The 27,839-nt window shown below is 51.7% G+C and overlaps 1 protein-coding gene across 11 annotated transcripts in view; it reads right to left on the reverse strand.

The window, feature by feature from the left end:
- The window catches only part of SMCO4 (single-pass membrane protein with coiled-coil domains 4), a 95,038-nt gene that overhangs the window by 66,626 nt on the left and 573 nt on the right, over positions 1-27,839 (reverse strand). For 2 of the 11 annotated variants that reach the window (XM_081536637.1, XM_081536625.1), the window contains exons 1-2: positions 16,210-16,278; positions 14,400-14,476 (exon numbers count right to left, since the gene is read on the reverse strand). The gene's annotated coding sequence lies outside the window, so the exon portion shown is untranslated. Of the gene's footprint in view, positions 1-691; positions 846-3,683; positions 4,669-14,399; positions 14,477-15,814; positions 16,279-16,617; positions 16,725-16,752; positions 16,983-22,117; positions 22,420-27,839 lie in introns of those variants that run through there. The other 9 variants (XM_081536632.1, XM_081536630.1, XM_081536627.1 and 6 more) reach the window with 9 other exon arrangements.

Raw genomic sequence — 27,839 nt, forward strand, 5'->3', positions numbered from 1 at the left:
CTAGATCTCATTCTTGAAAAGAAAAAGATTTCAGAAAGTTAATGAGGACTGACCATTTTCAGACAAATCAAGGCCGTGGGGTGGGGAAAACTACACTCCCCCGTCTTCTGGGAGGATTCTGAAACCTCTCCACCACCGGCGCCCCTACCAGCAGGAGAAGTGGCTGGCAGTCTCCTTACCTCCAGACTCTTCACACTTTACAAATATACCACACGACCCACCAGAGAGTGCTCGCTGCCAACCTCGTGGGCAAACAAGCCCAACAATATTTGATCCGGAAATTAAACGTCCAGGCAGCCTGGCCACACTCAGTTCAAAATAGATCTCTGTGACCTACTTAGTCTTCCAGTACCATTCCCAACGCCAGACCCAAGGGGGCGGGTGGGTCCACTGACTTCCGCAGGGCCCTGCACAGCACTCCAGCTCTCCTGTCATTCAAAACATGCACTGAAACAGTGATGGCTCAAGAAATTTTCTTGGGAGGGGCCAGACAGAAACCTTAGCTTAAAAACAGCTGATTCAAACAGTTGTTAAAAAGCAAAGAGTCTCAAAGTCATGACAACAGTGCACCCCCGACCAGCTCCCATGATGTATTCTCAGTCATTTAAACAAAAGGCTACCACTTCTCTTGACAGTCCATTTTCAAGCTACCTATCCCTCACCCTCATAGTTGTTTCTGGAGCATCTATACCTTCTCCGGGACACAGTGGGCTCTTTGAGACTTTGTCTTCTTTACAGTGATATTTCACAGCGTCTTGGTGCAGCAAGAAGCAAGCATTGCGTTCACCACCACTGCTGCGTTCACCACCGCCGCCTCACCAGCAAGTCTTCCAGGTCCCACCCACTCCCACGCTTGGCTCCTCAAGATTAGGGAATAGAAACAGACAGACTTTGCTGGCTATAAAGATGAGGAAGGCACAGGAGACCAGGGAAAGCTGCTACATAGTTTCAACCACCAGGTAGCTACAAAACAGACCTCCTCTATCATAATTCATTTCACTAGGTCAGTGTGAGCCATGGGGCAAGAGATGGGGGAAGGAGGGAAGTGAATCCAAGGGCCTTGGCAGAGTCAAAGCCAGTAAAATCCCAGAGCATTCCAACATACAGTACGAGGCAGACAATGGAACACTGTCTTTCACCAACTAAGCAACGGTGGAGGAAGCAAGCTGACGGCCAAAACCAAAGAGAACAAGTCGAAGCAAAGCTGCTAGTCTTCACATCCAAATCCACCCTCCCCAGGTCTCCAGCATCAGCAGCAATAGACTCCTCTCCCCAGACTGAGCTCTCAAATACCTATCCCAGAAATTTACTTGGTAGGCCTTTAGTTTATTTAGCACTTTGACCCCATCATGACATTTAATCCTCTGCAGTCACAGGAGACAAGCAGAACAAGTACTTTCATCGCCCGCTTAGAAATGAGGAAATTGAGGCCACAGCATGTCTGCTGCTGTGTCGCTTCAGTCGTGTCCGACTCTGTGCAACCCCATAGACGGAAGCCCACCAGGCTCCGATGTCCCTGGGATTCTCCAGGCAAGAACACTGGAGTGGGTTGCCATTTCCTTCTCCAATGCATGAAAGTGAAAAGTGAAAGTGAAGTCGCTCAGTCGTGTCCGACTCTTCGAGATCCCATGGACTGCAGCCTACCAGGCTCTTCTGTCCATGGGATTTTCCAGGCAAGAGTACTGGAGTGGGGTGCCATTGCCTTCTCCTCCATGTCTACTCCATGGTAAAAATCAGGTCTGCTGCACAGACCTCCTAACTCCAAGATCAATGCCTTTTCTCTAAAATCACCCTCACAGTGCGCCCAGGCCTGGGAAAGCCAGGTATCTGAGCTCTAGCCTGCTGGTCTTCCCACTGGCCCCTACGGCTGAGCACCTTCTGGAGACAGAACTCTAACACACAGGCCACACACACACACACACACACTTCCACCTGCTTAACAAACAGGTGCAGAGAAATCATCAAACGTGGTGTCACTTATGTCAGCCACTCATGCCCCAAGCCAGGTGAGCACCCACCTCCCTGTAAACACACTAAACCCAACTCCAGAGAGACACACACCAGACATACACTGCTTTCTGCGATCAAATGGTAATCACATACCCCAGCAGCCACAAACCAGAGATCCTAGACCTCTGAGTACCAGCACCTTGGGTCTACATCCTGTTTCCTTACTCTCTGTGACTTAAGCATCTTTGTTTCTCTAAATCTCAGCTTCCTCATTTCTAAAATAAGGAGTTCAAAAAAAGGATCTCACAGTGAATGTACTTCATGCCACAAAACTTAAAAATGGTTAAAAAGGTAAATTTTGTATATTTCACCACAATAAAATAGGCTAGCTTTTATATTGTTAGAGAACCTCACAGATTCATAACAAGGATTAAATAAGAGTGTAATGGCAATTCTTATGTGTGTAGCACATACAAAATCGTAATAAATAGCTATTTATTATTTATAGTAATTTTAATATTAATAGCTTTTATTATCTAGGCAATACGTGCTCAACATGGAAAATGCTGAAAAATACAAAGATAAAAAGAATCTCCTTTAATACTAAAATCCAGAGGCAACCAGTGAAATAAAATTCTTTGTGGTATTTTTCCAAAGCATAGATATTTCATAAATTTGGGATATAATATATAGTCAACTTTGTCGTCATGATCCCTTCTTTTCTGCAAAAGTGCAGAAATAACTCACTACAACATCCAGAAATAAAGGGACTTTGTTCAGGGCAAGGATCAAAAGTTGCATGAAACTTGAGGCAGGAACACAGAGCTCACGCTGGACAGCTGGGGACACCTGCCCCCAAAGCCAGGAGGGAGGTGTCTGTCAAACCCCGGCCACCTGTTCCTCCCTCCCCATTGACGCTCACCCAGAGAGCAAGACCCCGGGGTCCAGCCAAGCTGTACAAGGGCCCGGGGGAGCCCGGGGGAGCTCTGCGCGCCAGGCTCCCTGCCCTCGGGAGCTCCTGCAGTGACAGGGGAGCCACTGCAGGCAAATCACCCCAGGGCCTGTGCCACGCTGTGGGGGCACAGGAAGGAGACACGCATGACAGCCAGCCCATCCAGCCCCCGGGAAGGAGGAGGTCACCCAGGCCCAGGAGACAAGTGACAGCCCCAAGGCTGCAGGGATGAGACCAGTCCTGACTTCGGGCCGGAAGGCTGAACTCTCAGGGTCCTGAGGTAGCTCACAGATGCCCAGTTTAAAAAAAACACACACAATAAAAAACAGAAAGAAACCATCAGGGCCGATATCCAGTATGTATGTACAGTCCTTATTTACTACGTGCTTGGGGCACATCCCCAGTGGCTCAGCGTTAAAGAATCCTCCTGTCAATGCAGGAAAGACGCAGAAGACGCAGGTTTGATCCCTGGGTGGGCAAGATCCCCTAGAGAAGGGAATGGCACCCCCCTCCAGTATTCTTGCCTGGAGAATCCCATGGACAGAGGAGCCTGGCGGGCTACAGTCCATGGGGTCGCAGAGAGCCGGACACACCTGGGCACGCACACACTTGGAGGCATCAGCAGAGACAACGGCACCTGGCACAGGACAGGGAGCCTGTTTCACCGGGACCTTGGGGCTCTGCCTGGCTCCCCACCTTGGGCAAGGCCTCTCTGCCTCTAATGCAGAAACGAGGCCAGACTCCACTGACTCCCGGGGACGCCACATGAGTCAAAACTTACCGATTGCCCGGCAAAGAAGGAAGCCCTTCTGCTGCGCTGGGGAAGCAGCCCCCGGAACAACTCTGGAGAAGGAACCACGATCCCACAAAACACACTTTAAGGTTCTGTTCCCGGCGAGGCATGGCCTTCCCCCAGTTTCATTTTGGATGGATGAGTACTCTGTTAGAAAGCTGGGGCAGGGAGCGAGGGGCACCCCCAAGGCAGTTCCTGAAATCCGACAGAGGAGCAGCTGCTCCGGGCGCCGCGGAGTTCTATTTCCATCTCTGCTTACACCTAATTATCTCCTAAAGCGGCGCTCCCCGGAGGGCTGGCAGTGCCAGCGGCCCCAGGTCACCTCCTGGACCGGCTGCTCCTGCACCAGCCTCGCAGGGGGAAGCCTGGAAGCCGGCCCAAAGCAGGGCCACCCGCGGCCACTCCTCCCAGGCCCGGATCGCAGATGTGCCAGGCCCTTTCCTCTGGAGACGCAGAGAGGAAATCAAACGGGAGCCAGAGAAGGAGCTTCGACGCCGAGCAATCCGCAGTTATTAGTCCCTGGGGGCCACGTGGGCCAAACCAGCCCACGTCGGGCCAGCCATTCCCAGGGCGCCTTCCTTCCAACGACTACAATGGTGGGCCCGAGTATTTTCACAGCAAACAGGAACAACGGTGCACAGCTCTGCGGGCCGGCGACAAGCCGGCCGCGCGCCCGGCCCCTGTGCCGCGCCCCTCCCAGCCCTGCGCTCTGCAGGCCAAGGGAGGCGGCCGGCCGAGGCACTGACTGCACTCTTCTAATGGTGACTGGATCCGCGGAAGGATGCGGGCGTTGAGCGCCCTGGGCACGCGGGCCTCAGTCAGCCTGTTGTACACCTGCCGGGGCGCGGGCTCCATCCCAGGGGACAGCTCCTGCGCGGGGGCTGTCGGCAAGACGCGGCCCTGGCGCCCCGGCCTCTCTGCTTTCTCTTCTTGCTTGTGATTTCCGCGTGGGGAGCGGGTGGTGCACAGGCATCTATGAGGACGCAGGACAGACAGGAGAGGGCGGTGGGTCGAGGGTCAATAGAGCAGAGAGAGACAATTGCTGCAAAATACCCAGGCGCCCAAACACGGCGCTGCAGCGGCATCTAAACCTGGAAAAGCCTCAACCGGCTGCTCATCTGCCAGTGATGCTCTCGCTGTGCTTGCGGCTCGACACTGGCTCCCATCCCCCGGGGGCAAAAGGCCCCCCACCCCAAACACACACACACACACACACACACGCACACACACACGCAGGCACACACACACAGACACACACACACACACATGCAGGCACATGACTTCCACCTCTGCGCCCCCACACCAGCCCAGCAGGCGCACACGTCCACCTTGCGGCCTCCGTGGCAGCTGCCCCAGGTGGGAACTCAGTCCCCTCCACGCTACAACTCCCCTCAGACACGACTGCTCAGCAAGGCCTGCCTAGACCCGCTTTCAGCACCTCACCACCCCCTGCCCCAGGCGCTCCCCTGACATTTCAGCAGCCATCCCCACCTCACACACTGTTCTGGGTCCACCAGTGTCCCCACAAACCCACAGCCACCTGGAAGCTCAGAACGTGACCCCTTCTGGAGAGAGGGCCTTCAGATGTACACTGTTAGGGCGAGGTCATGTGGAGGAGGGGGCCCGCACACAGAGAGGGGCCACAGACACCGGGAAGATGCCGTGCAGTGATGGAGGCAGGGAGCAGAGGACACAGGCACCCCCAGAAATGGGGGGAGCAAGGGACAGGTGCGCCCTGGTACCCCAGGACAGCGAGGGAAGAAGGCCCTGGTGTTTAAGCCATCTGGTTTTCGGTCCTTTGTTACAGAGCACTAGGAAACTGGGACATGTACCATGAATTGCGATCAGCTATTTATGGTCTGTTGCCCCTCACGAGAAAATAAGCCCCAAGAGAAAAGGATTCTGATGCCTTTCGCTGGATGCAAAATGCCCAACGTATAGAATACCATCCACCTGAAAAAATGTATTTGCTGGACAGATTCTGAGTGAATGAAGATGAGCCTAGAAGGGAGGTGGGGTGCTGCCCCCACCCTACAGAGGGCACAACTGAAGGGCCGGTGTCCCAGCTCCACTCAGAGACAGAAGAGCCAGGACCAGAACTGAATCAAGACCTCGTTTCTTCCTTTGAGAAGCAACCTTGAGTGACTCCGGGCGCCGAGCGAGCCACTGCCACGCAAGCCCTCAGTGAGCACACGCGTGGAGTGGAGAGCAGGAAGCGCAGGCTCCAGGCGACCCCTTGGCAGAGCCGCGACCTGAACCAGGCCACCCCAGGGCAGTGTCCTATCCTACAGACCAAGGGCAGCCGGCCAGCCTGCTGGTGAAGATGCGAGCGAGGCCCATCTTCCTGGGCTTGCTTCCACGAGGCCCTCTCAGGCCTGGGAGCCGGGGGACAGCCATCCAGCATCTGACGCTGAGGGTGACACCTCTGGCGCTCTCTGAGCGCTGCCCTAAAGTCCAGCTCGCACCACAGGGCACTCGTGCTTGCATGCCCTGCAATTACACCCTGGCACACACACGCACCTGGACTCACGGCACCCAGGGCTCTGCACGCCCCGCAGTCACACCCTGGCACACACGCGCACCTGGACTCACGGCACTCAGGGCTCTGCACATCCTACAGTCACACCCTGGCACACACACGTACCTGGACTCACTGCACCCAGGGCTCTGCACGCCCTGCAGTCACACCCTGGCACACACTCCCCACGGTCTGCAGGCCTCCCCTGTGTCCCCACCAGGCGGCTCTGTTCCTTCTGGGCCTGCACACACCGGGCTCCCCCACCACGCTCTGCTCCCTGGACCAGGATTCCTTTCTGCCCCCTGGACCCAGGCGGCCAGGGTCCTCTGGAACCCTGGGCACAGCCCTACTCACACTCAGCCAGCAGGCCTCTCCGGTTTGCAGAAACCATCAGAAAACATACCAGGGACTTCAGAAGAGTGTGCCATCGCACCCGCATGCACTACACACACACGTGGTCAGGGCAGGAGACCGGCGCCATCAGCACCCCAGGGCCGGCGATGTTGGAGCACAACCAGGCAGGGGTGAAGCGAGAGCCCCCCACCCGCGGGCTGCACTCCCCGGCCCTCCCTGCAGCGACCTCAGCTCACAAGGCCCGGAGCAGCAGACGGCAGACTCTGCAGGGCACACTGAGCACTGCGTGGTTCTCTTTTCCCGCGGCTACAAGAGGCAGCATGTAGCCCACTTACCTGGCGTGCAGAACAGGGTAAAGAGCCCTGAACCCCGAGCCCAGAGCCCCATCCCACCTCCATGCTGAGCCACCAGGCTCACAGCCGCACAGCTCCTCTCACGGCCCGGCTTGGCCTCGGAAACAAAGCGGAGAGGCTGTTAGAGGATCCGCAGGACCCAGTCACCCTAAGTAAACGGGGGCCTCTGCTCTGACAGCCCACAGCAGGGCTGGTGCAGGAAGAGAACCCTGAACCCTTTACCCTGGGGCATTCCCACAGCCCCGCCTGACCCGGGTCTGCCTGTACCCTCCTCGAAGTTACCAGACGATCTGCACTGCTGCATTCACCCAAGGCAACACTCATTCGTGCATTTAGAAACACTCACTAAGGAAAGCGGCTTCCCAGGTGGCTCAGTGGTAAAGAATCCACCTGCAATGCAGGAGACCTGGGTTGATCCCTGGGTTGGGAAGATCCCCTGGAGGAGGGCATGGCAACCCACTCCAGTATTCTTGACTGGAGAATCCCCACAGACAGAGAAGCCTGCTGGGCTACAGTTCATGGGGTTGCAAAGAGTCAGGCATGACCTAGCAATTAAACCGCCACTAAGGAGAGGAGAACATAAATGAAAGTAGTAGTTGCTTACTGTTGCTGAGTGCATGCTAGTAGTGTGCTAATCTTTACAAACATGACTCCCTGACTCCCCTCAACAGCCCTGTGGGGTGGGTGCTGATATTATTCCTGGTTTACAGATGAGGAAACCGAGGCCGGGAGAAAAAACAACTGTACTTACATCACACAGCCATGAACGACAGAGCAAGAGCTGAAAGTGGAGTCTCCTCCCACCCCAGCCGCGCCTCCATCACTCCTGCCTCCTGGCCTTCTTTGACCAGCAGGTGCAGGATGCTGTCATTAAGTCAGAGCTCCCAAAGCCCACTGTGCGGCTCAGCACGCAGGGAAAGACCAGGTGAGGCCTCCGGACATGCCCTCTGCCCGCCCAGGCTGCTCAGGGACTGCCCGTCACGGTCTTCCCAAGCGAGCCAGGAGGGGCGGAGGGGCACCGTGCTGCTGCAGGGACAGCCCTGCCGCAGGGTGCTGCTTCATGCCGAGAACAGAGGCTACTCCCAAAGCCAGAGCATCTGACATTCTGGCATGCGTGCCCCTAGCTCAGCTCCCTGGCCTGGCACCTCTGCCTTAGCTACGCAGAACAGAACTGCTATCAATGCGCTGCTTACAAGCACTTGCCTCCTTGGGGAAAGGCTCGCAGAAAGACTCTGGCAGGTCAAGCCAGAATTAAAATGATCCATTATAGTGCCCAGCCTCCGGGAAAAGTGGAGAGAACGTGAAATGAGGAGCACTTGCTTCCACTGCCACATTCCCACCCCTGTCTGCAGGACACCCTGAGCAGAGCCGTGGTCCTAGGGGCTCAGTGTCCTCATCCTCCAGGGCTATGATGCCTCCCCCACAACTAAGATCCGAAAGCCAAGTGAGTCTCATAGCCACACCAGCAATGGTGAAATGCCTATAAACACTATCCACTTCTATCGTCTAGCAGAATGGCAGCCCACGGGGAAGGGGCGGCCTCATTACCTATTGGTAGTTTAAACCAGTGCAGCCCTCAAGAGCGCAGCGTGGGGATTTGCTGTAACAGTTCAAACATGAAGAACCTGTGGCATACTGATTCCACTCCTAGAGAAATACACGCAGTATGTCTGTATGAAGATGTAATAGCAAAACTAACGAGTGAGATTATGTCTATCAGTGGGGGACTGACTCATAAATTATGATATATCTATACTATAAAATATTTTGTAGACAAAGAGAGAGAATGCATGAAAAGATCTGTAAGATCCATTATTTGAAAAGATAAAATAGTGAAACAATATATATGATGCAATCCAATTTATGCTTACAGAAGAAACAAAACTGTATGTTTCTGTGTCTGGACAGGCTGATGGAAGGTACAATCAGTCCGGCTGAGGAGTCAGCACGGAGGGGCCGCTTGAGGGAGGGGTTCCGGGGAAGAAGAACTCTATTTGCTGCTGCGGACTTCACTACCTGGATGGGAGGGTGGGGTGCAAGAGAGTAACAAATTCATGTATTGCTTAGAAAAAAGGCAACAAACTGATTAAAAAATACCACCACCACCAAAGCAGGGTTGTTTGTGTTCTGGCATGAAGCTGCCACAGCGATTTGAACAAGTTGGGGCCATACTCCAAGGTCTTTGCAAGAATGAATAAGGAAGTTCAAGTGCAATCTGTAAGCTACAGACAGACGGGATCAGGGTGGACAGGGAGGAAGGGCAAGGTGGATGGTGCGAGAGCTCAGGGCGGCGCTGTGGGAGCTGCAGCTGCCCCCCCGAAGCCGCTGGGCTCCAGGAGCCACTGTTCCGAGACTCGCCTCCCTCTCACCCCACAGGATGAAAAGAAAGTGAGAACCTGGGTGAAGGAGAATTCCCTTTCCCACAGCAGAGGGGCAGTCACCCTGTCACTAGCAAAGCCGCTCCCAAGTGAAGCTGGAGAAAAAGGGAAAGGAGGGCAAGTATCAGTCATTGAGTCGTGTCACACTCTGTGGCCCCATGGAGTGCAGCCAGCCAGGCTCCTGTCCAGGGGATTCTCCAGGCCAGAACACTGGGGTGGGTTGCCATTTCCTTTCCCAGGGGATCTGGCCAACCCAGGGATCAAACCCCGGTCTCCTGCACTGCTGGTGGATTCTTTACCATCTGAGCCATTTCCTGCCAGGCTCCTGAGGCTCCAAGGACAGCCCGGCTGGCAGCCCAGCATCCACCCATTCAGCTCCCTCCAAACAACCAATCAAGCCTCCCTCCACATTCCACACTGAAACGGAACTGGTACACACATCAGAGGGTTCTGCCCACAGAGCAAGAACAACGTGGAACAAGGAGAGATCCATCAGTGATATTCTGGGTAAACACTTACTCTTTCTGCTTGCCCATAGAAACATGTCTGTAAATTTAAAGATTTGATAAGGACCTTGTTTGCTTCCTAATAATAACTAAAACACACACACAAATACACAGCTAAACACAGAGCAAAAAGAAAAAGAGAGGGGCTTTGTTAGGACATGATGTTCAGGAGGCAGGCTGACAGCTGAGAGGGCAGGGGCTTTCCTTCCATGAGAACAGGTGCCCCATCAGTGCCCCAAACACATGGGGCACTGGAACAGCCCACGGCTAGGGGACCACCCTCAGGACAAGGAATAGAACCCCCGTCGTGGGAGGACGGGGTGCCCCCCACACAGCAGGACAGCGGAGTCCGCATGTGTGGCTCACCGGGGCGAGGCCATGCCTGCAGAAGCCGGGAGCAGGCAGGCCCAGCAAGGACCCTCGGCCCCCTCGCAGTGAGGACGCAGCCCAAGAAAAGCCAGCACCTGGCCAACGGACGGGAGCTCAGCAGGAGCTACCTGAAGAGTCCAAGTATTTACGCAAGCTGGAAGATGGGAAGCCTGGGCAAGTTTGCACGGACGCCGGCACTGGTGAGGGGAGAGGGCCCGGAACCAGCGTCCTCCTTACGTGGCGGCGGGACCCACAGGCCCCAGCGAGCACAGGCACCGCGCGCGCCCCTGGGCTTCGACGCTGCTTCTCCCAAGCACGGCCTGGCTCCCCACCGCGCTGCACTCCTTGGGCGGTAGGCTCACCTCCCGGCAGGGCCGGCCACCCCGAGAACTCGCCCACCACCACCGCCCACCAACCAGCCACCCCCATCCAGAGGCGGGTCAGCCCTGGGGGACCCATCAGAGGTGAGGCCCACAGCCAGCACCGTGGGTCCCCCGGAGCAGGAGGGTGCGGACTCCACCCAGGGAGGCAGCCTCCACGGGGCTCTTCCCCTCCAATCCTTTCATCTGAAGCGTGAACATTCAAGCCAGCACATCCCTCATGGACTGGGGTCTGAGAACCTGAATTCCATCCTGAGCTGCCCCAGGAAAGGTGGCAACAAAGGCCAGGTGGGCGGGCGAAGACAGGGGAGGGCTTTGGGGTTTTAGTCCAGCACCTTCCTCCAGCTTGAGAAACCACAGGAGGCCGCCGTGGTTTCTAGAGAGGCTCTCAGTCTGCACATGGCATCAATACCCCACCTGTGGGCACGAGACTGGCCATGAGGGGCAGGGAGGAGAGCGGAGGCTTGACCCCCCGTCTCTCAAGTCCAGCTTTAAGGTGTGAACACCGTCCACGGCCAGCCCTCCCCTGTGCCCACTACCTGCCGGCCTCAACGGCGTGACGCCAACCCTCACGCTCTCTTGGGCCAGCTACCTTCATGGCCTCATTCCTCTGTGGGCCCCTTGCGGACTCCATGCAGCCCCCAGGGCCGCCCGTCTAACCGCAGCCCTCATCCAGCCCCGTCTCCAGGACGGAGTCCAGCCCCGGCAGGGCGGCCTGACCCCCGCCTCCCCAGGCTCTGGACTCACAGACATCAGGGCTGCCATGCGAGCAAACACCCCGCACCAGCTCTGGGGACACAGGCACTTCTGAGCCGTCTCCTCATCTGAGCAAGGGGAATAACACAATTGGCCTCCGGAGCCTCTGTGAATCCAGCAGAGGACACCCTGGCTCTCCAAGAAGGACCACAACTGTCCCTGGCCCCAACCTTGCCCCAGAGTCTCTGCTCTTCACGACCTCACTGTGCTGCTGCTGCTGCTGCTAAGTCGCTTCAGTCGTGTCCGACTCTGTGTGACCCCATAGACGGCAGCCCACCAGGCTCCGCCATCCCTGGGAGTCTCCAGGCAAGAACACTGGAGTGGGTTGCCATTTCCTTCTCCAATGCATGAAAGTGAAAAGTGAAAGTGAAGTCGCTTAGTCGTGTCCAACTCTTCATGACCCCATGGACCACAGCCTACCAGGCTCCTCCGTCCATGGGATTTTCCAGGCAAGAGTACTAGAGTGGGTCACCAGTGCCTTCTCTGCTCACTGTGCTACTTCCTCACAATGAATGAACACAGGCAAGCTCAGGAAAAAGGCACGTTTGAGATCTAAAAATGAAGGGTCGTAAGCATAAAAATTAGGCTTCCAAGACGTGAAAGACACCAAAATTAACTCATTATCAAAATAATGTGAGAGGAGGGAAGAGACGGGAAGAGAAAAACATCACTTCGGAGGAACTGCTTTTAAAATATATCGCTTTGCAACTTTTTCTTAAGACTTCATTTTTTCCAAAGATTTAGGAAGATTACATTTCAAAAGCTCACAAAGGAGACATTTCTGGGTATCTTTTAAATTGTTTCTTAATTAATATCTTCAGAGAGCTAAGAAGTACTTTTATAGACTGACTGAATCTTAATAAAATTCTCAGAGAAATTCTGGCATCAGTCACAACAAACACCCTCTTGGAATTTAATTTCATTTTCCGCATACAACTTACTATGGAAACTCATTTATGATACCACCACCAGTCAAAATCTGCCTGGAGCCCAAAAACTTCAAAGTGCCACAAGAGATCCTATAGGACTTGATGGAAATTGGTCCCATATTTAGCTAAATCCTCATCTAATGGAGAATTCTCCCATGACAAACTGTCCAGATTTTACCGTCAAAATCACCTCTTCCATCCCCTTCGCAGCTCATAGCTTCCCTGACCTCCCACCGTATACTATAGCTCTAACAACGCCTCCTTCCAACCAGAAGTCCCCAAATTCAGTCTCTTCCCCTTTTTGCACAAAACGGGCAAAAGGTTAACTAGCCACATCCATCTTTAGCCCATACCAAAGACCTGTTCCTTCTGGCTTCTAGTTTGCTTCAAGCCCCGTCTTTCTTTTAATTCTCACTTGAAGTATAGTTGATTTACAAGAGCCAGTCCCAGCAATCCCTTCCTTTCAGATGATGCTAAGACCCAGAATATTCACTGTGTGTGTTGAGGGTGCAGTGGGAAGCCAAAAGCTAAAAGAATTATTTATAAGTACAAAAACATACTTTAAAGCCTTTTTCCCTGGAGGACAATTCCTACTGGAAGACTTAAATCAATCCCATTATTCCAAGCACCCATGGGCAAGGGGAGAGGAAGGGGTGAATGCTAACCACCACTGAGGACCTGCTGCAACTCACAAGTGCATCTCATTTAGTGCAAGGCAGATACTATCATCCTAATTTTACATACACAGAAATCAGGCTCAGAGGGATCAGGCTATGGGCTCAGCATGTACACCAGGCCCACCAGACACTGGGCTCATGAGTCATGGACTCATAAGCTTCCAGAGTCCTCGGGTGCTTAGGGTAAAACCTGTCCTGGGTTGGAGGGCACTTTACAGTTTACACATTGCTTTTCACATATAAGATCTCATTTAATATCTCAACCCTGTAAGAAACAATTAAGAATTACTTTTCCACGGGAGAGGAGTTTGGGGGAGAAGGGTTACATGCATACACATGGCTGAGTGCCTCTGCTGTTCACCTGACACTACACAATGTTTTTAATCAGCTACATCCCAAAACAAAATAAAAAGTTAAAAAAAAAATTACTCTTCCACTATCATAAAACATTACATGCGTGCATGCTGTCATGTCCAACTCTTTGTGACCCCATGAACGGTAGCCTGACAGGCCCCTCTGTCCATGGATTCTCCAGGCAGGAACACTGGAGTGGGTGCCGTTCCCTCCTCCAGGGCATTTTCCCCACCAGGGATCAAATCCACGACCCCTGCTGCATCTCCTGCATCACAGGCAGATTCTTTACTGCTGAGTCACCGTATCTTGTCCTGCCTGATACATGGTAGGGGTTCAAATGACAACTATTATTAGCACCAGGATTTTTATTAATTTAATAGCTCTCAGTTAAAGTAAAAATTTACACAAGAAACTGACAGAAAAAGATTCCTGAAAATGATGTGGTCAAACCCAATATGGATTTGACAGCTACTAATGGAAGAGAACAGAAAAACAGGAGCATTCAGTTATGATAAACTACACACACATACACACACACAGAACCTTCCCCACCCAGCAGCACCAGGGCTTGATCATGAATGTGCCCTTTGACCCAGCCATGGCATTTCAACTTCTCAGCATCCAAAACAAGATGAGCAGGAAGTGCCTCTGAACTTCTACTGAGAGGTTGCCCAGGGGGTCTAGGGAATAGGGGTGGAGCAGACACATTATCACCTTGAGCTATTTTTAATGTGCTGTATCTAATGCACTATTTGCCTATTAATTTCACTCACTAGAAACCTGTGAGGTGCAGAAATGCCACATGCAACAGGTATCAGCGCCCCACTTCTCAAGTCAGAACGGAAAAGATGACAGAAGTGTGGTGGTACAAAGACGGCAGCATCAGTCAGACAGAAAGAAACCTATGGTCCTGTGGCAATGAGAGGGGCTTCCGGGGGGCTCAGGAGTAAAGCACCAGCCTGCAGTGCATGAGACCCAGGTTCAGTCCCTGGGTCAGGAAGATCCCCTGGAGGAGGGTATGGCAATCCACTCCAGTATTCTTGCCAGAAAATCCTATGGACAGAGGAGGCTGGTGGGGTCCTCTGGTACAGTCCATGGGGTCACAGAATCGGGCATGACTGAGCACTCACCCACGGCAAGGAGAGATCCTGGGGGTATTCTTCGAGTAAGGCTGCTCCAAGTGGATCCACTGTGCATCCACTCCAGGCTTGAAGGTTCAAACAAAAGAAAAAATTCAGGTCCACAGATGAGACATACATAACTTTTTAAAGCACAGTTAACAACTTTATGGTAATGATAGCTAACAGGCAATACACTAACTGTCTGCATAAGAACAGTATCCTGACTGCAAATCCAGTACCAATTATTATTAGTTTTTGGTTGTTTTACTTTATGCAGCCTCTCTTGCTTCTGAGCTGTGTTAAGTCCACCCTAATTTCTTTATAATAGGCTGAGGTGGACTTTGTGTGGCTGATCTAGGTTCACAAGGAAAAAGATGTCAGGTTCCCTCAAACACCTACTCCTGCCACCTAAGACTGTCTAGCACATTCTGTATACCGAATTCCCCAGTAAAGAAATTGAGTTCCAAAGAGGGGAAGTGATGCATTGGAGGCCATCAGTTCAGTCGCTGAGTCGCGTCCGACTCTTTGCGACCCCATGGCCTGCAGCACGCCAGGCTTCCCTGTCCATCACCAACTTCCGGAGCTTACTCAAACTCATGTCCATCAAGTCGGTGATGCCATTATTAGAGGCCATAACCCTTGCTAATACATCTAGGACTAGCACAAGGTCTCAAGGCCCGCAGTGTGGGTCTCCAGCTCTATCACTGTTGCAAATAACCTGGCGCACTTGTGTCTTGAATACAAAGTTTATTTGAAGGGGAAAAAAAAAATAAAGCTAACATGAGTCATCTCCACTGTCAAGGGGCACCACACAGATTATTCCAATAAAGCATCTCCAGAACCACTTGTTTCTGAAATAGCCAGCCTCAGCCCGAGAATCAAAGGCCATGTCTCACGCCCCTTCAAGATGACCACGACTCTGCGAACAGAGGGGCTGCTAGGGTTTGCGGATCTGTAGCCGAACCCAGGGAATACCGACGTGGCTGGTGCTGGAGAGGGGAATGGGGGTGGGTGCGTGGGTGTCAGAGGGGGTCAGAGCTGCGTTTTCTCCTGGCAACGGTTACGATTGCATGCAGCCCAATCCTACTGCCCACGGGACCCCTAAATATCCCATCCTCTCAGGGGTCCCTCCCTCGTCAACTTCCCAGACAGCAGCGCCGCAGTCGGGGAGGCGAGTCTGGCAGACGGAGAGGGGAAGTACTTGGCCCAGGCGGTAGAGGAAGCGCGGCTCCGCCGCCTCCTCCAGCAGTTCCAGGAACTCCCCACCGGGTCTCCGGGCGCCCAGAGGCGTCCCCAACTCTGAGCCCAAACCCCACCCCCACCGGCGTCCGCCCCTGCAGGGGGAAGGGGGCAAGCCCACCGCCGCTCCACTCCGCCCCCGGCCCCCCCGGTCCCCCCCGCGGGCCTGCCTTCCTCCTGCTCACCGCGAGCCCGGCCGGGCACCTGCGGGCTCCAGCCGGGGACCCCGAGCGCGCCCCTTCCTCTCCGCGCGCCGAGCACCCGCGCCCGCCGCCTCCAGCGCCCCCCCGTGCCCCCGTCCACCGGGGCCGCCGCTCGCCCGCACTTCCCGCCCGGCCCGCGGGGCTCGCGGTCCGCCCCAACTTTCCCGGGCGCGGCCCTGGCCCGCAGCGCGGGGACCCCGGCCGGCACAGAGACGCGCGGCCCCGCGGCCCCCGCCCGCGGCCGGCACGAGTTGCGCTCGGGACGCGCTCGGGGCTCGGGCCTCGGCGGCCGCCCGGCTCTGCGCGGAGCCAGAGCGGCGGGAACCGCGGGGCCGCTGCCCCCCGCCCGGCCTGGCCTGGCCCGCGCCGCCGCTCACCTCCGCCCGCGCCGCCGCCGCCGCTGCCTGGAAGACGTGGCGGTGGCCGCTGCTCGCGCTCCCCGCCTCGCCTCCCGGCGCCCGGGCGCGCGGCTCCGGCCCGCAGCGCCAGGCGCCCTCTGCCGCCGGGAAGCCGAATCCTCCAGCCCTAACCCTAACGCGCCCGCCCGGCCCGGCCCGGTCCGCCCGCCCGCGCTCCGCGGCCCCTCTCCCCGCTCTCCACCGCCGCTGCTCCGAGACGCTCCGTCGGAGGCCGCGGGCCCGCCTCGGGGAGCCCGCCTCGGGGAGCCCGCCTCGGGGAGCCCGCCTCGGGGAGCCCGCCTCCGGGCGCCGGCCCTGGCCAGCCGCCGCTCGCCGCCTCCCCGCGCCCCGCCGCCGGTGCGGATCGCGCCCCAGCCGGCTCCATACCGTTTCTGCTTCCCTGAACCCTAACCCTTGCCCCGGAGAAAGTCAAGTCAGGCTGGGGAGCAGCCGGCTCGCCGTCCCCTCTCCTAGCTTAGCGCCCCGCCCGGAATACCCAAGTGCGCCACAAACACTTCTTACGGGATCCAAGGAGCGAATGAATGAGGACAGACTTTGGCAGCTCTCCACCACGCAGGCTTCTAAACTTCCAGAGAACAGATACCCGGACCTGGATTTGTTTTTTCGTTTGTGAATTACACACACAGACGCGTGCTCAGCGTTGCATAAATAAATAAGATTCACAGTTCCCGACCTCAGACCAGCACGGAGCGGCACAGGGCCCACCGCCCAGTTACTCGGGGCTTTTAGTCGAACAGACAGGATTTAGATCTTCCATTTAAAAGCTGGGAGCTCTTGGGAAAGCTAATCTCTCTAAGCGGTTATCTCGTCTATACACTGAGAATAGTAAAACCTACTTCCCAGGGCTGTCGTGAGCATTGAGACCTTGCATTGTATGTGAAGTGCCTTGCTCGGCCCCTCCACCCACCTATGCTGCAGAACTAAGTGGTAGAAGCCCTTATTATGATCACTAACAGGTAGCTACTGTTACTATTATTACTGATCTAATAGGTAATAAAAACTATACGCAAAATGTAAACTAATGGCCACCTTTTGGTCTGAGGACACCCCTTGTGAGTGTGGAATTGTCACCTACCCAACAGGGCCTTTCCAATCTCTCCTCATCCCCACCCCCAAGAATTAACTAATTGGTACTGGGTTTTTTCAAGAGCTGTAGAACCGGCTCTCCTACTGGGTTTCCACCTGAGTTTTGGTGGCCAGTCTCTTAATGAGCAGTGTTTATTTTCTTACAAAGGCAGTGAATGCTTAAGGGCTTCTGAAATCTTTAGCCTCTACTGTTTCCTCCTTGACCCTCTCTCAACACCTGGAGGCCGTCTTTTCACTTTTGACAGTCTCCTTCTGCTCTGCATAGAAAACCGCAGCAGGTGCAATGAAGTTGTATCATACAGGACTGGGCTGGAATCCCAGCCTGTCCACCTTGGGCTTTCTGTGCTTCAGTCCCTTCAGTTGTAAACTGTGGAGAATGACACATCTGTGGCATTGAGAGATTGGTGATCCAACCTGTGAGTGAAGTGCCTGGAACATAAAGGTGTTTACTAAAAGGCAGCTGTCGATTTGTTTATTTAACCAGCATTTAGGGAGCATCCCAGGTGGTGCTAGTGGTAAGAATCCACCTGCCAATGCAGGAGACGCAGGTTCAATCCCTGGGTCAGGACGATCCCCTGGAGGAGGAAATGGCAACCCACTCCAGTATTCTTACCTGGAGAATCCCATGGACAGAGGAGCCTGAGGGGCTACAGTCTATGGGTTGCAGAGAGTTGGACACGACTCAGCATCTGAGCCTAGCATAGCATAGCTCAGGAAGCATCCACTGAGTGTCATACATGCTGGGAGAGTGAGGGAAAGAAATATGGGTGAGGTAGGACTCCTGCCCTCAAAAGAGATTGAGGTCTACTCGACAACAAGGGCACCCACATCCTTGGGCAGAGGTGTTGGGAGGACATAGACGCCGCTAATATGAAATTAGAAAGCCTTAGTTCCAAACTGTTGGCCGCCGCCCCCGGCCCCCGCCCCCGGCCACCGGCCCCCGGCCCCCGGCCCGGCCTAGCCCCTGTCGGCCGCTGCCCCCGGCCCCCGGCCCCCGGTCCGGCCTAGCCCCTGTCTAAACAATGCTAAAAAGCCAGCAAAGAAAAGAAATGAGCATAATCTAGTATGTGATCAATGCCTCATCCTGCAGATCTTGAAACAAAAAAGATAGTAAACATCCTCAACTCACTTATATTCACTTATTAGTTGATTCACGACAGGGGCTAGGCCGGGCCGGGGGCTGGAGGCGGCGGCCAACAGGGGCTAGGCCGGGCCGGGGCCCGGGGGCCAGGGGTGGCGGCCGACAGGGAAAACTAGCTAATCTGATCACACGGACCACAGCCTTGTGTATCTCAATGAAACTAAGCCATGCTGTGTGGGGCCACCCAAGATGGATGGGACATGGTGGAGAGGTCTGACAGATTGTGGTCCACTGGAAAAGGGCATGGCAAACCACTTCAGTATTCTTGCCTTGAGAACCCCATGAACAGTATGAAAACGCAAAAATATAGGACACTGAAAGATGAACTCCCCAGGTCAGTAGGTGCCCAATATACTAATGGAGATCAGTGGAGAAATAACTCCAGAAAGAATGATGGGATGGAGCCAAAGCAAAAACGATACCCAATGTGGATGTGACTGGTGTCAGACACAAAGTCCGATGCTGTAAAGAGCAATATTGCATAGGAACCTGGAATGTTAGGTCCATGAATCAAGGCAAATTGGAAGTGGTCAAACAGGAGATGGCAAGAGTGAACATCGACATTCTAGGAATCAGTGAACTAAGATGGACTGGAATGGGTGAATTTAACTCAGATGACCATTATATCTACTACTGTGGGCAAGAATCCCTTAGAAGAAATGGAGTAGCCATCATGGTCAACAAAGAGTCCGAAATGCAGTACTTGGATGCAATCTCAAAAACGATAGAATGATCTCTGTTCGTTTCCAAGGCAAACCATTCAATATCACGGTAATCCAAGTCTATGCCCCGACCAGTAATGCCGAAGAAGCTGAAGCTGAACGATTCTATGAAGACCTACAAGACCTTTTAGAACTAACACCCAAAAAAGATGTCCTTTTCATTATAGGGGACTGGAATGCAAAAGTAGGAAGTCAAGAAACACCTGGCGTAACAGGCAAGTTTGGCCTTGGAGTACAGAATGAAGCAGGGCAAAGGCTAATAGAGTTTTGCCACGAGAACGCACTGGTAATAGCAAACACCCTATTCCAACAACACAAGAGAAGACTCTACACGTGGACATCACCAGATGGTCAACACCGAAATCAGATTGATTATATTCTTTGCAGCCAAAGATGGAGAAGCTCTATACAGTCAGCAAAAACAAGACCAGGAGCAGACTGTGGCTCAGATCATGAACTGCTTATTGCCAAATTCAGACTTAAATTGAAGAAAGTAGGGAAAACCACTAGACCATGCAGGTATGACCTACATCAAATCCCTTATGAGTATACTGTGGAAGTGACAAATAGATTTAAGGGTCTAGACCTGATAGACAGAGTGCCTGATGAACTATGGACAGAGGTTCGTGACATTGTACAGGAGACAGGGATCAAGAAAATCCCCATGGAAAAGAAATGCAAAAAAGCAAAATGGCTGTCTGAGGAGGCCTTACAGATAGCTGGGAAGAGAAGAGAAGCGAAAAGCAAAGGAGAAAAGGAAAGATATTCCCATCTGAATGCAGAGTTCTAGAGAATAGCAAGGAGAGATAAGAAAGCCTTCCTCAGTGATCAGTGCAAAGAAATAAAGGAAAACAACAGATTGGGAAAGACTAGAGATCTCTTCAAGAAAATTAGAGACACCAAAGGAACATTTCATGCAAAGATGGGCTCGATAAAGGACAGAAATGGTATGGACCTAACAGAAGCAGAAGATATTAAGAAGAGGTGGCAAGAATACACAGAAGAACTGTACAAAAAAGATCTTCACGACCCAGATAATCACGATGGTGTGATCACTCACCTAGAGCCAGACATCCTGGAATGTGAAGTCAAGTGGACCTTAGAAAGCATCACTACGAACAAAGCTAGTGGAGGTGATGGAATTCCAGTTGAGCTATTTCAAATCCTCAAAGATGATGCTGTGAAAGTGCTGCACTTGATATGCCAGCAAATCTGGAAATCTCAGCAGTGGCCACAGGACTGGAAAAGGTCAGTTTTCGTTCCAATCCCAAAGAAAGGCAATGCCAAAGAATGCTCAAACTACCGCACAATTGCACTCATCTCACATGCTAGTAAAGTAATGCTCAAAATTCACCAAGCCAGGCTTCAGCAATACGTGAACCGTGAACTTCCACATGTTCAAGCTGGTTTTAGAAAAGTCAGAGGAACCAGAGATCAAATTGCCAGTATCCGCTGGATCATCGAAAAAGCAAGAGAGTTCCAGAAAAACATCTATTTCTGCTTTATTGACTATGCCAAAGCCTTTGACTGTGTGGATCACAATAAACTGTGGAAAATTCTTCAACAGATGGGAATACCAGACCATCTGACCTGTCTCTTGAGAAACCTGTATGCAGGTCAGGAAGCAACAGTTAGAACTGGACATGGAACAACAGACTGGTTCCAAATAGGAAAAGGAGTCCGTCAAGGCTGTATATTGTCACCCTGCTTATTTAACTTATATACAGAGTACATCATGAGAAACGCTTGGCTGGAAGAAACACAAGCTGGAATCAAGATTGCCGGGAGAAATATCAATAACCTCAGATATGCGGATGACACCACCCTTATGGCAGAAAGTGAAGAAGAACTAAAGAGCCTCTTAATGAAGGTGAAAGAGGAGAGTGAAAAAGTTGGCTTAAAGCTCAACGTTCAGAAAACTAAGATCATGGCATCTGGTCCCATCACTTCATGGGAAATGGATGGGGAAACAGTGGAAACAGTGTCAGACTTTATTTTTTGGGGCTCCAAAATCACTGCTGATGGTGATTGCAGCCATGAAATTAAAAGACGCTTACTCCTTGGAAGGAAGGTTATGGCCAACCTAGATAGCATATTTAAAAGCAGAGACATTACTTTGCCAACTAAAGTCTGTCTAGTCAAGGCTATGGTTTTTCCAGTGGTCATGTATGGATGTGAGAGTTGGACGGTGAAGAAAGCTGAGCACCACAGAATTGATGCTTTTGAACTATGGTGTTGGAGAAGACTCTTGAGAGTCCCTTGGACTGCAAGGAGATCCAATCAATCCATCCTAAAAGAGATCAATCCTGGGTGTTCATTGGAAGGTCTGATGTTGAAGCTGAAGCTCCAATACTTTGGCCACCTCATGCGAAGGGTTGACTCATTGGAAAAGACCCTAATGCTGGGTAGGATTGGGGGCGGGAGGAGAAGGGGACGACAGAGGATGAGATGGTTGGATGGCATCACCGACTCGATGTACATGGGTTTGGGTAGACTCCGGGAGTTGGTGATGGACAGAGAGGCCTGGCGTGCTGCAGTTCATGGGGTCGCAAAGAGTCGGACACGACTGAGCGACTGAACTGAACTGAACTGAGTTCCAAACTGAGGCAGTGGTACTGCAGTAAAGAATGCTTTAATTCATTATAATTGTAAATGGTATTTTCCTCTAAATATGTACATAACTTTCCAAGGCCACTGCAAAATTTAATGAATAATTTTACGAGGCAAGCAGAACCACTTGATGTAGGATTCAATCCCTTAATAAGGTGACTCCCAATGCTTCTTTATACTAGTAATAACATGAACATTGTGTCTTTGTGAAAGCACCATAATGTATAGGTTAAAGTTGCATGTCTGCAATGCATATCTAAGAGGGAAAGTTCACATGGTTACCCTAATGGCGTCTGATGACTCTCACCTCCTATGCGTGTCCTTGGTCTCGAGCCTCCTCTGTTAACCCTGGCCTTGGCCGCTGGGACATCTGCAAACATAGCACAAGAGGGGCTGTTTGACGAGCACTTGCGCCCCGCTCCTTGTCTTCTTGAAATGCTGTGAAGAACGTGAAAAAACCTGGTCCAACCTCCTCAAAAATGAAAGACTGAGGCAGAGAGAGGCTTGTCATCCCAGCTGTAGCAGTTCCCCAGCCAACCCACCAGCTGAATGCAGCCGCATGAGTGAGCCCAGGCAAGTCTAGTCGAAATGACCCAGCCGTCCCAAGAGCTGTGAGAAATAAAATGGTGGTTGCTTTAAGCCACTGAGTGTTGGCAGCAATAGATAACTGATAGACACAGGGGAAAGACTGAGGGCAGGAGGAGGAAGGGGGCGACAGAGGACGAAATGGTTGGATGGCATCACTGACTCAACGGACATGAGTTTGAGCAAGCTCCAGGAGTTGGTGAAATCAGGGAAGCCTGGCTTGCTGCAGTCCATGGGGTCGCAGAGTTGGACAGGACTTAGTTACAGAGCAGCAGCAGACATACCACATGCAGCCATTTCCACAGTTCCAAGGTCTTGGTGAAATTCAGCCAAGAGTCAATACTCTATCTCGTGTTTTCTGTCATGGAGCACTCAGTTTAAGTTAATATGTCTCAGCTTAACAGAGTATCACACTTCCAGTAATGCCTTCTCTCAAAGTTCTTCATTGAATGACTACTGAGCCTGGTTAAAATCCTTTTGCAGCCAAGACAATGAGCTGGCAAAACCAGCTTAAAAACCACTTTAAACATAGCTCCTTGGAACACAGCAGGGGTTATAGAGTTTGGGTATTCCTACCTCCCATTTGATTATAAACTTCTTGATGATGAACACTTTGTTCTATTTGACAGGGTTTCTCTGTAGATCAAGGAAGGGAAATTAAAGGATCAGCTAATCTCCTACCTCATTTTGCAGATGAAGGCACAGGGCTCGGAGAGATTTGAAGAGCCTGACAAATGCTGAGGGTCCTGGAGCAAGCTCAGGGCAGAACTGAGAAGACCAGAGATCTTCACACTGTTCATTGGATTAGAGTGTTTGTTGCATTGTTTTTCCTCTGTGACACTGGTTGCTACCAAAAATATCCTCCTCATGCTCAAAATAGCTTTACAACTTCCCTTTGCATTTAGGATAAAATCCAAAGCCTTCATCTGGCCCCAGGAAGCCTGGTGCAGCCAGCCCTCGGGAGCATCATTTCAGCTCCTGCTGTCACTCGGCACGCCCTGCCCTCTCCGGTTCTCTTCTGTCCTGTGTCACTCCACTCAGAGTGCAAGCCCTGAATGAAAGCCAGCTTGACCTGGCTTGGTCACATGACCTAGCTTGATCACAACACCAACCGAAGAAGAATGGGACTCCCATAAAGAAAGCCCCCAAAGACAATCATCATGTGTTGTCATCAAAAGAAGAGAAAGTGAACCAAAGGTGACCAAAACCAGTGGACATCTACTACATTATCTCAGGCCTCAGCTCAGCTGTTGCTTTCTCAGGAGAGCTTCTCTTACCTTCTGCATCTCTTATACTCCGTCATGACTCTCCTGACATTTCACTGTTCTCATCACATTTTATGATTACATATTTGTTTGTTTGTCATGTTCTCCCCCCATGAGAGAAGGGACTGAGCTGTCTGCCCACTGCTGTATCCTTGTAACCTGATGTAGAGCCTGCTGCATAATCAGCTCTCAAAATTTACTAAATGAACAAGTCAATGAATGAATAATATAGGCCTTTGACTCTTCTGACTCATTCCATATGACATTAGCTTTATAGGAATGGTGAAAAAACACAAAGAGAATGTTGTGGGTATCGATTTCTGGAAGACACCCCGAGCTGGGTCTGTCCGTGATACTGTGAGGAGGACATGTACTCACACTCAGGGTGAAGGAGGAACTTTGCATATCTGAGGTAGGCCGTGTTATGCTGGACTATGCTGGTCTTTATTTTTTTAGTTGTATTTCTTTATTTTTGGCTGTGCTGGGTCTTGGCTGCTGTGGATGGACTTTCTCTAGTTGCATCAAGCAGGGGCCCCTCTGTTGTGCTGCGCAGGTTCCTCAGCAGGGGCCTCCTCTGGTTTCGGAGCATGGGCCCTGGGTGTGCGGGCCTCGGGAGTTGGGGCTCACAGGCTTAGCTGTCCTCGGCATGTGGGGTCTTCCCAGACCAGGGATTGAATCCATGCCCCATGAACTGGCAGGCGAATCCCTAACCCCCAGACTGCCAGGGAAGTCCTGTGCCAGTCTTGGGGAATGAGTTCTAAAAGCTACAAAGTAAGAAAGGGGAGGTCTGGGATGGGGAAGGCAGCAGGCCTGGGTGTTTGCAGACAGGAATCCTCCAAACTGAAACTGGGTCCGTGGCCTGGCTGCAGCTGCCAGGAGCACAGGCCAGCCATCTGCAGTCATGAAACTTCTCCTTCAGCCCTGGCCCCGTGTCGTCTCTACCGCAGGGTCCCAGGCTCATCGCTGACCCTGCAGACCCGTGGAGAGGTTTTTGCTACTCAGAAGCAAAATGAGGTCTTGTTAGAGTAATGTAAAGCTAAATGCATTCCATTTTTATATCAATGAATATTATAGTCCTGATGGCTTAAGGTTTTGTTTTCAGCAAAATAGAACATTGACAGTCTCAGTTTCCCCCTTAAATGTTTTCGTAATGTTACAGGGCCATGCCATCTGAAAGCCTTCCATGTGACTGCCTTACAATCTCAGAGATCTGGGTGACCCCTGCAAAGGCTCAGCAGACTCAATACACCATTACTCATTCAACTGCTATTGTTTGAATCACGCTTCTGCTTCCTTTTCTCTCACCTACGTGGCAGACACATTTGCAGGTTAGAATATGGAGCCTAAAGAGGCATCACTCCAGGGACTGCATCTGTGGCTGTGGGTCGAGAAGAAACTGGGGGTGACTCAGGACTGAGACTTTGGGCTAGGGGTTTGGTCAATGACAGAGTATGTGTGTGTACGTGTGTGTGCACATGCGTATGCGTACATGCTCACAGGTGTGTGCTTGTGGCAGAGGGAGTCCTTCTTAGGTCACCAACACTGCTCACCAGAGGGAGGCTACTTGACCCTAAGAGGAGATGTTGTTTTAATCTTACAAAGCGGGACTTCCCAGGCGGCTCAACAGTAAAGAATCTACCTGCAATGCAGGAGCCACAAGAGACGCAGGTTCGATCCCTGGGTTGAGAAGATCCCTGGGAGGAAGGCATGGCAACCCAATCCAGTTTTCTTGCCAGGATAATCCCATGGACAGAGGAGCCTGGTAGATTACAGTCCATAGGTCACAAAGAGTGGGACATGATTGAAGTGACATAAAACCCACACATACAAAGGGGAAAACTGAGACCTAGTACATTTGAGACCAAAGCCCAGCTGAATACAGAGGTCAAACGCTTAACTCCTTTGACAATGCTTCCTTCTGCAGGTACTCAACTGGTGTTAAATTAAATCCGATATGAATTCCCAGAAGCTGACATTACAGAAAGACTCTTCTAGAACTAAAAAAGAGGTGAAATTTATCTTCCCTAAGCTGCGAGCAGAAAATATCCAACTTCTTGTGTTTTCAAGGGTAGCATAAAGTCCCATATATTCACATTCCCGCCAGGAGCAAGCCTACCCATGTCATACACTTAGCTGGAATTTGAATCCCTCAGAGAAGACTGCTGCATAAGTATCAAGTATTACAATAAAAATGTCTTTTTTCTCACTGACAGTAATATCAGACATACGTAGTTTTTTTTAATTAAAAAAAAAAAAAAGACTTTGAGCCAAATTATACATACTCAACTCCACAGTAAAGGGAGGCTTGCTCATGTTTATAAAGCTGTAAAATCCCATATAAGGAAAGTTTCAGGATCTCTGCTTTCATTTGTACAAAGACATTGGGCCTCCCTGGTGGCTCAGACAGTAAAGAATCTGCCTGCAATGCAGGAGATCCAGCTGGGTCAGGAAGATCCCCTGGAAGAGGAAATGGCAACCCACTACAGTATCCTTGCCTGGAGAATCCCCATGGACAGAGGAGCCTGGCAGGCTACAGTGCACGGGGTCGCAAAGAGTAAGACGTGAGTGACTAACACACACATTGGAGCAGTAATGAAAAGTTCAACCAAGACCTTTATGCTCACTGCCTCTGATTTTTGAAATTTAAGTCTTCAGCTAAAAAATGGAAAGGAATCCCTGCTCCACCCCACTGCCAACAACCAAAGCAAACTCTCAAGCAAGGAACGCTAGTGGATTCTTTCAACTTCATTTCTTCACAACTTTCTCCCTGCTGGCAAATGTTAAGTTTCTGTTTGAAGAGAAATAAGAGTTTCATTAACTTGCCTGTCTTTGTAGTCATCTAATTCCTTTCAGGGTTTCATGGTTTTTTGTTTGTTTGTTTGTTTTTTTGCTTGGGAAAATAAGACCACAGTAACACACAACTCCCCAGAGTCCCATTAAAGGCAGAACAGTTGAAACAGTTGGCATAGATGTAACCGAGCAGGAGCCTCTCCACTTTATTCCATAGGTTGTATTTCACTACAGGTTTTCAATTCCAAACCAAAAAGCAATGTTTCTTAATTACCTTAACTCTCAGATTCATAACCCTTAAGATCTGCATCAGTGACACATATACCAGCTGTCCCTTTGGTCTGGCACAATTTTAACATTAAACGGTGTTTCCTGTCAACGATGTCCTTGTCCTCAACCGAACCTCATCATTATCAGAAAACACTGATGTGGTTTCTGAAGTGTCAGTCACTCAGTCATGTCCAATTCTTTGTGACCTTGTGGATTGCAGCTTTCTGTGTCCATGGAATTCTCCAGGCAAGAATACTGGCGTAGATTGCCATTCCCTTCTCTGGGGGATCTTTCCGACCAAGGGGTTGAACCAAGGGGTTGAACCTGCATTGCAAGTGGATTCTTTACCACTTGAGCCACCAGGGAGGCCTGTTGCTGCTGCTGCTGCTAAGTCACTTCAGTTGTGTCCGACTCTGTGTGACCCCATAGACGGCAGCCCACCAGACTCACCCATCCCTGGGATTCTCCAGGCAGGAACACTGGAGTGGGTTGCCATTTCCTTCTCCAATGCGTGAAAGGGAAGTCGTTCAGTCGTGTCCGACTCTTAGTGCTCCCATGGACTGCAGCCTACCAGGCTCCTCCGTCCATGGGATTTTCCAGGTAAGAGAACTGGAGTGGGGTGCCATTGCCTTCTCCAGGGAGGCCTGTAGCCTATACTTAAATCTCTAATCGCTCCACACATATTTCCTGGGCACAGCACTGAATTTTGTGAATGCAGAGGCCAGCGAAAAAGACATAGTCCTTGCCTACCTAGAAAACCTCGCAGACCAGTGGAGAAAAGAATAAACATGTAATTACAAATGATCTTAAGTGTTTTGAAGACAAAGAACAAGGTACTATGAGAAGATACTATGAGAAAGTTTCATAACAGGATTTAGTTCTAAATTGAGAGGTTGGAGAGGAGCTTTCTGGAAGTGACCTTAAAGCAGAGACCTGGGAGGTGAGTGGGGGTTGGCCCTGTGAGGGGCCCAGGGGCCCAGGGGCCACATGGTCCTCCTCACTAAAAGAGTCTGTATTTCTTGGATCATGACCAAGACAAGGAGTGAGACTTCTCAAAGGCTCGTTGCTTTCAGGGAGACATCCAGAGAGCCCCGTGTCCACACAGGCACAGAGCCAGGA

The sequence above is a fragment of the Giraffa tippelskirchi genome, chromosome 10 (genome assembly GCF_054371585.1).
Source record: "Giraffa tippelskirchi isolate mGirTip1 chromosome 10, T2T-mGirTip1v1.2.pri, whole genome shotgun sequence".
NCBI lineage: Eukaryota > Metazoa > Chordata > Mammalia > Artiodactyla > Giraffidae > Giraffa > Giraffa tippelskirchi.